This window comes from Rhagoletis pomonella, unplaced genomic scaffold (genome assembly GCF_013731165.1).
Source record: "Rhagoletis pomonella isolate Grant_MI unplaced genomic scaffold, Rhpom_1.0 Rhpom_scaffold_00003, whole genome shotgun sequence".
Lineage (NCBI taxonomy): Eukaryota > Metazoa > Arthropoda > Insecta > Diptera > Tephritidae > Rhagoletis > Rhagoletis pomonella.
In genome coordinates, this window is record NW_023458557.1 from 82,546,655 (window position 1) to 82,555,533 (window position 8,879).

An 8,879-nucleotide genomic window follows, 5' to 3' on the forward strand; every position below is an offset into this window, starting at 1 on the left:
CTATCTTATGCTTAGGTAGTATAAAGCAAAGTCGAGAGTTTTTGTCTTGGCTAATCGTGAAAAGTACTCAAAAGATTTGGACCAGATTTTGTTTAGTATAATCAGTATCGATTACGGGTATTATCTTTAGTACTTAGAATATCTATAGGGTTGCCACCTGTGTAAAAAGGTATAGGGAACTTGAGTTACAAAAAGTGAGATGTCAAACGAAAAGGCTTGGCCTCTCGGCGTTCAATAATGTATAATTGTTTGAATTATTGAGAATGAAATCAGGTCAAACGCATTGAAAGTTCGCGCATTATTAACGCTGCCAGCGAATAAGGAAAAGTTGTTATACATACCTACGTGCCTTCCTTGTTTGAAGCCTAGTAGTAGTATCAGGCATTGGAAACGGGTGGCAAAAGGCTACACACATTACCTATTCATAGTAGCAAGTGGGAAGTTTGAGATAACATAATCCCAACAGATGTTCCTGCGGATGACTTCAGACTGAAATCGAAATATTGACAAATTAAAAACGAATGTAAAATCAATCAATCTGTCTGATTTTCATGTGGCAATAAATAATAGAATAAAATATTTAATTTTTTGATGATTGTACATTAGGGTGGTAAAAAAAAAAGTAAAGTCGGAAGTTTAATGCTTTCACCTCCTAGAATTTTTCTATATCGAAAAAATATACCGCCTGTTTTTATTTTGAAATTAAAAAATATTTAGAGGTCGCTCAAAGTTTTCCATGTATTTCCAACGTTTCGTAGAAATTGTATAGAATTCTTGAAGATCAATATTTTTCGATCGCAAGAGTGTGGTTCTCTTCAAGATTATTTATTGGTCCCCCCAGTACATTTTCTGAGGTTCTTGGCGGACCTATAAAATATAGTTACTATGAAGAAATGGTTTAATAAACAATTGCGTATTTATATTGGGAAGCTTCTGAAGAGAAACAGAGTTTCCTGATAGAAAAGTATCGATTTTCAAGATTTCTATACTATTTTTATGAAAAGTTGTTTTTTTTTCCATATAAAATACTTGGAAAACTTTGAGCGATCTCTAAATATTTTTTGATTTAATTATTTTCCGTATCGAAAACTCCTTGAGGGTGAGAGCACAAAAATTCCAACTTTACTTATTCACGTGCATTTTTGTACCAACCTATTGTGCCTGGTAGGCGAACGTGATATAAACCATGAGCAGCTTTAATGTCTACAATACACGTACACATTTGCCTACTTTAAGGCGCTTAGCATACACAATCCATTTTAAAGCTTTAAGAAGCTTCTTTCTAGCCTTCACCGCTAAGTATTCGCCCACCACTCGCAGCTACATAAGCAAATTTTGCCAATCTTCCGGTCAATGCTATTCGCACAACTATCTATACCACTACTTATCACTTTTGTTAACACTCACAATAATTTGCATAAGCAATTTCCATTCATAATAGTCGCATTAGATTCTAGTCACGTGCATGATTTAACTTGACACTTTTACAAGGGCGAACAAAATACGTGACTGCGAAGCGCAAGCGCGCAAAATTAGCGAAATAGGCTTGTGAAAATGCTAAACATAAACCCGCTTAGCTACGCAATGAACCGTTGTTCGATGAATGTGGCAATTTGTTATGGCAAAAAAAAGAGGTAAACAAAAAATTTGGAAATAGATGAGGAAAGTAAGGAAAAAAGAAAAATCTGTTAAATCGTATTTTATTTTTCTTTTAAAGAAATTTGAATTCTATAGTTTTAGCACTTTACTTTTACAATTATCGCTAGCCCTTGTTTGTGTGTACATATGTATGTATGTATGTTCTTACTGAAACTTAGTCATCCCAGCGACGTCAAATTTCGCTGCTAATATTAAAAACGCCCTGTTTTTGCTATACAAACTTAATGACTGCGGGAATTTTCGGTTACTAAAAAACATTTTTGAATTTTCACTTGAGCTGCATACTTAAATAGTTGCACGGTTGAATGGCTTAAATGAGCCCTTTACCTTTGGCTCTTAAGAAGGTATACTCAACAGAGAGCCAGCAAGCGTTAGACTCTTAAGGGCTAATAGCTTTAGCTAAGAGAGACTTAAAGAGAATCCATTGAAAGAGCGGTATAGTCATTGTTTTGCACACATACTTTTATATACATACATACATACAAATGTATACCGCTGATAAAATTAGTTGTATAAAATCTTGTGATATTTTAAGGAAAATAACAATAAATACCCCTAGGCATTTTGAAATTGCAGAGCTACATAAATATTTATACAGTACTTTCAACAAGAAGTCACGCGACTTACTCGTTTTTCATTAAGTCTATAATTAAAAAAAAAACTCTTGATTTGAATTGCAAAATATGATCAATCGTGATCTAATGGAAAAAATTCGTATATAAAAATGCAATATAGTAATAGTATTGCTATTAAAAATTTTAATTGATTTCAACTAAAAGCTATTTTTTGTAACTTTTTAATTTTAAAAGAATTTTCAATAATCTCATAATTTTTCTTAGAAAATAATTTTTCCAAAATTTTTTCTAGGTTTTTTTTGAAAGGAAGTTCTTCCAAATTGTGGTTTTCCCCAAAAAAATAATTGTTTGCTCAAAAATAGTGTTTTTTTTTATACATAAGGGTAAATTTCTTACATTTTTGTTAGAAGTTATAATCTTATTTTTTTATTGAGACTATAACTTAACTACAGTATAACTAATAGCAAAGCTATGACTTAAGCTAACTCAAAAAATTCTCTTCATTATTTGTTTCGTAAGAAATCTTACATTAATTTTTCCGAAAAAATTATTGTTACCCAAAAATTTGTATGCTAAAAAATAAGTTTTTGGAATAAGAATTAAAAAGAAATATCTTTTACTATATTTCTTTTGAATTTCGTAAGAAATCTAAAATTAATTTTTCCCCAAAATAATTTTTTTTTACCAAAAAAAAAACTTTTAATAAAAAAATATTAAAATAAAAAGAAAAAAGCAAAATATAGGTAAATATAATTTTTGGAAGAAAAATTTATATCTTTCTTTTACGATATAAATTGCTACTGCAAAAATATTTGTTGCGAAAAATCTTTATTATCCCTTATATGTGTAATTTTTTCCTAATTCAGTTTTTTCCTTAACTGTTTTTTCGTAAAAATTATTTTCCCCAAAAAAATGTTTAAAAAAATGGTTTCTCTAAAACATTCAATTTTCCTAAAAAATCTAATTCCGACAAAAATATTTTTTTCTAAAATTTTCGGATCAAAATATCTAAATTATTATTATTTGTTTTTATTGCAATGAAAATTATAAAACAATATTCAAGCACAAGCAGCAGGCTAAATTAATATTAGACACTTTCTGAAAATAACAGTTACAAAATGATCAAAAAAATTAACATAAAAAATAACGATATAAAATTTATCGCGAAAAAATAAAAACCTTAAAATAACGGCTGAATTTCCTCGGAAAAATAGAAATCCAGCATTAACGGTTTAACTATGAAACTTATTATAAAGATCATTATTTTATATCATTATTACCCAAAAACCTGTATACTAAAAAATATTTTTTTTTTAGAAATTTTTATTTTCAAAAATAAATTTTTTTCTCCAAAAATATTTGTTTCTCATGTTGGGTAAAGTTTTTCTAGTTAGTAATAATAATATTTTTTTTCCTAAAAAACTGCTTTTTCGTAAAAATTATTTTTTTCCCAAAAAAACTGTTAAAAACTATTTTCTGAAACATCAAAATTTTCCAGACGAAAATCTTACTTTGATAAACATGTTTTTCTAATAATTAAATTTTTGCCATTATTTTACTTTTTCTGCTAACATTTTTTTGTCCAAAAAATCTTTGTTTCTTATGTTTGGTAAAGTTTTTCTAATTTCAGTAAATATATTATTTTTTTTAAATTTTTTTTTCTAAAACAATAAAATTTTTTTACAAAATTTTATTTTGATACATTTTTCTAATTTTGTTAAAAATATCTTTTCTGAAATTTCCATATTACCAACATTTTAATTTTTCTGCAAAGATATTTTTTCTCTAAAGCATCTTTTTTTTCTTATTTTTGGTCCATTTTATCTAAGTTCAGTTAAAATACTCGTTTTATTCAAATAAATTTAAATAAAAGGTTATGAGAAAAAGCAATTGCTTAGTTCTTATTCACACGATCCATTTTTTTCCTAAATTATGATTTTTAATATAAATTAGATATTGTTTAAAAAAAAAAATCTTAAAAGACTATTTTTTCTAAAACATACAAATTTTCTCAAAGATGTCCACATAGAACACAAAAGTCAACTTACTAAAGATTTTCTTTTTCTAATAACTTTGCCACAGAGTACGTGTAACGTCGTTGGAACTTTTGTAATTACACACGTTAGAGCTCTAAATTCATTTTAATTAAACGTCCAATACTGTAGAAATTCACATTTTTCATAAAAATTCTTTATTAGCTTTAAATTATGTAAAATTCACAATAATTTTTCGACGCATTTCGAACTTCTTCCATAGTCTGGATTAGAATATATGTATACAACAAGCGTATATACATATGTTCATACATACATTTTCCATCAGCCGAACAATGTAAAAATAACTAAACATTTAATATTTAATGACTTTGTTGTTAGGTAAAAGATTTCATTTCTTACTTATGTTACTTTTTGCTTTTCTTTCCAGGATATTTAAGTATTTATCGAGCAACGCAAATATAATTAGCACCTAGTGAAGGTAAGTAAACAAATAGAAAATGTATACAGATTTTAATAAAACTCTTGAGGAAAATATAGGTATTTGAAAGTGAAACAAGTGCTTGTAGACAACTGTTGAGTTAGAAGTAGCCATGGGTCATTGCGCAATTTTTTTGGCGCTAGCTCAATAACGCCAGCGCCACCTGTGGTGTCAGCGCACTAACCCAGCGCAATAGCGCAGTGTACTGAATTGAACACGGCGCCATCTGAGTGTCACCACAGTACCCAACGTCATACAGTGCAGTACACCATACAGTGGTGTCATGTCTATTATTTCTATAATTTTCGCTGAGCGCTTGTACGCTAAGCAACGCTTGTACCGCCAACTGAATTTAATTGCTAGGGTTGTAGTAAATGCCACGATATTCTATCATTCTTGAGTAAAAGCTTTAAATTTGCGTTCACAACACACAAAAGCAAAAACGAAGTAGGTGTAAATTTCCATAGAGTAAAGGTGAATGGTGTGTGTGCTTCATGTGTTGCTTGGTGTTAATGGCGCTAGCGCTTTCCATATACTAGTGTTGGCGCGGCAACTGCGGATACGGTGTTAACGCAATTGCGCCGCGCAGCGCAGTGTTACCCATGCCTAGTTAGAAGTAAGAGTACGAGTACGCCTATCTGCGGGGTGTGTCAGTCAAAATTGTAAATTAAACTTTTTTTTTTTAATTTCTTGAGAATATTTTGTTTTATTTAAATGGGAATAGGAATTCATTCTCATGAAAATGGAGCAGGCAATTGAGAAGAAGAAAAGTCCTCTCTTGTCATACAAATATGGCACTCGAATGCCCTTGCTGATATGGCGCAGACAATGGCGCATGGACAATGAAAACATCGAATGAGGCGGCTCTTGGAGCTTTCCAGATAAACATATTACAAGCATATATCAGTTATATTCGTCTCCATTCTGTTAAGGTACAATCAATTATTTTAATCTTCAAATGCGATAAGTGCAAGTTGATTAAAGATCGAATAAATGTGTGCGCACAGGTGACAAAAAGCCCCTCCTTTGTCTGCAGTTCATTAAATTTCTAATTAAGTTCCATTGTACGCCGAGGCATTGATTTGTGGGCATTCAAGCGAAGGAAACCCGCAGGCGGTTAGTTCATACTACGACAGTGCAAAATGTAGTTATTGCAGTTATGTATATACATAGAAATACAGAGGCATGCACAAGGCTCTCGTTGTCGGCTGCTATCAATAGCACTTTTAATTAAATGCTATTAAATGAAACATTGATACATTATAAATATGTATATGTATGTAATAAGCTACACGTTAATTCATTAATATGAATGCGTGAAGAGCAAGTCAATGGCGTGCGTCAAGTGGCAAGCATAGGCAGAGGCAGCAAATTTACTTATAATGACCTCTTGATGCATTTACTCAAGCCTGAATGAACTTAATTTCTTTTGTTTTTTGAATTTTTTTTTTTTTTTTGTAAATCAACTGACGTACTTTAGACATAAATTAGTTCAGCAACAGCTAGTCGCCCCGCTCGGTTTAAATAAATTTTCGCTAAAATGACAAAACATCCGTCAGTTAGCCGTCACTCATTGTTGTTGACTTAAATTAAACACTTTCATTATATCATTCTTATCAGTTTGTTTGGTATTTTATCACATTTTTACTATCTATGTATGTACATTATGGTAGTCCAAAAATGTATGTGGGGAAAAAGTTAAGTCGGAATTTTAATGCTCTCACACCCTAGGATTGTTCTTAACCGTGCTGTTTTATTTAAATCAAAAAAATATTTAGAGGTCGCCGAAAAGTTCTCCAAGTATTTTATATGGGGAAAAACTATTTTTGTTTCGTGAAAATGGTATTGAACTCTTGAAAATCAATATTTTTCGATCAGAAAACTCTCTTTTTACTCAGAAGGCTTCCAATAATAAAACCCATTTACTATTTTTTAATAGTATCTAGTGATTTTTAGGGGTCCCCTCATTGCATTTTTGGCGTTTTTAGGGATCCTATAAACAATTGGTAAATTTAAAAAAATGGTCAAATAAGTCATTGGGTATTATTACTGAAAGTTCCCTAAAGATGAGAAAGTTTTCCGATCAAAAATATTGATTTTCAAGAATTCTATACTATTTCTACGAAAATCGAATTCACTTAGCTAATTTTGAACGACCCTAATGTGCATACATATGTGATTCTCAAGTGGATAAACAACATTTTTCCCAAGGTTTGACTAAAATTTGAACAAAGCTTGAATTCAAACTGATATCTAAGCTTTTCTCAAATGGAGAATTTATATTATTTTGCACACAAAAAAATTTGCCTTTTTGTTTAGAGAATTTGTTGGAGGTACACTTGAAAATCAACACTGGACCTTGGAATTTGTATTGGATCCCCACTTGATCGCCAATCCAAATGTTTATTGGGAATTAATTAGCTAGATGGCGTGGGAGTCGACATATTTGAAAAAACCCTATATATAGTCCGATTCGGTTCGCATTTGAAATTAAAATTACCTACAGGGAAGGAAATAAACCAAAAAAAAATTTACAGGTAGCTGACGCAGGGGTCGATATATTTTAAAAACCCGCTTCCAAAAAAAATGCCGATAGTTGGCGCAGGAGTTCATCTTTTAGGAAAACCCTCATTTATAGCCCGATTTAGTTCATATTTAGAAAGCTTGTTTTAAAGACATTTCTTACAATTAAATATTTTTTTTTTTAATTTTTAACCCCCGAGACCACCTACCGAAACACTCAGTGGGATTTTTCAATGACCGAACCAAATATACATACATACGTACATATGTATCTATTAGTAATACATAATGCACTCGCGCGCTCTTTGGCTGATAACATAAATTGCCAAAAAGACGGTCGGTTGCGTGCAGATTAGTGAAACTTTATGGCGTTGCGGCTGTGGATATATTTAGCTTAACAAAGTTTTATTTTTATTACTCCCGAATACCCGGCGTGCTTCGCCGCACCTTCAAAGTATTTTTGTGTTTACTCCCTCTCACTACATACTTCATGCAAAACTCTTAGTTAATATTGCAAGTAACTACAATATGTGTAAAGTAGGCAGATTTTTTTTTTTTTAATTGCAAACAAATTCGATCTCAGATTTTTATGAAAGATAAATATGTATACGGTCTTTGAATGTTTTTTTGCCCACTATTTCAAAAACGACTTATATTGAATTAATACACCTTTGAGGAAAGTAATATTTCATTCAATTTCAGTATTTTTAGTTTTTACTATTTAGCCAGGTGACAACTCTATTAAAAATATTGCAAACAGGGCAATTCTGGCAGCTATCTTTCAACTCACCACAGTCGTTCGTAAGACAATTGTCAATTCTGGCAACAATATCGAAAGCTCTTTACTGTCTTTGGAAAGATTAATTGAAAGATCAGCTAAAGAGGATGTTTTAGCGTTATGCTCTTCACCTTTTAGAAATACGTTTTTTTAATAAAAAAAATATATATATATATATATATTTATTTTTAAAACAATAAAAACTTATAATAAAAGAAAATTAAATAAAACTAAATAAAAATACGTAAAATGAAAATAAAGCAAACCGAAAAAAAGTTTTTTTTTTTGTAAATTAAATTAAATTTAAAAAAATATATATAATTTTTTTATTTTAAAAGAAATAGATCTAAAAATGTAATGAGAAAAAGAAAACAATTTAATAAAAAACAGAAATTAGAATTAAAAAATTAAGTAAAATAAAAAAAAATAATTTTATTTTTAAACCAACATCTTAAAATTGAAGAAAATTAAATTGAAAAGAGACAAAAATTAAAATCCAAATAATTAAATGAAATAAATAAACGATATTTTTCTTTTCAAATCAGCAAAACATAAAAATTAAAAAAAAAACGAAAATAACACAGGAAAAATAAATTAAGTTATAATTTAAATTTAGAAAAAAGATAAATAAAAAAATTCTGGAAATAAAATAAAATTAAATATATTTTTTATTTTATTTTTTTTTTTTGAAAAGTTGACAAAAACTAAGCTAAGAAAAAAAGTATTAAAAGAATAAAAAATAAGTACCTAAAAATAAAATGAAATAAGAGAAATATGTTTTTGCTTCTAAAATAATAAAATATAAAACCTAAAAGAAAATTGAATTAGAAAACAAAAAAATTTTAATAAAAAAAACTCTGCTTTGCTCA

The 8,879-nt window shown here is 29.4% G+C and overlaps 1 protein-coding gene across 1 annotated transcript in view; it reads left to right on the forward strand.

Annotated features, from left to right (window-relative positions):
* Window positions 1–8,879, forward strand: part of LOC118736397 (formin-E-like) — a 375,057-nt gene that overhangs the window by 48,628 nt on the left and 317,550 nt on the right. The window contains exon 2 of the mRNA XM_036466490.1: window positions 4,659–4,709. The gene's annotated coding sequence lies outside the window, so the exon portion shown is untranslated. The remainder of the gene's footprint in view (window positions 1–4,658; window positions 4,710–8,879) is intronic.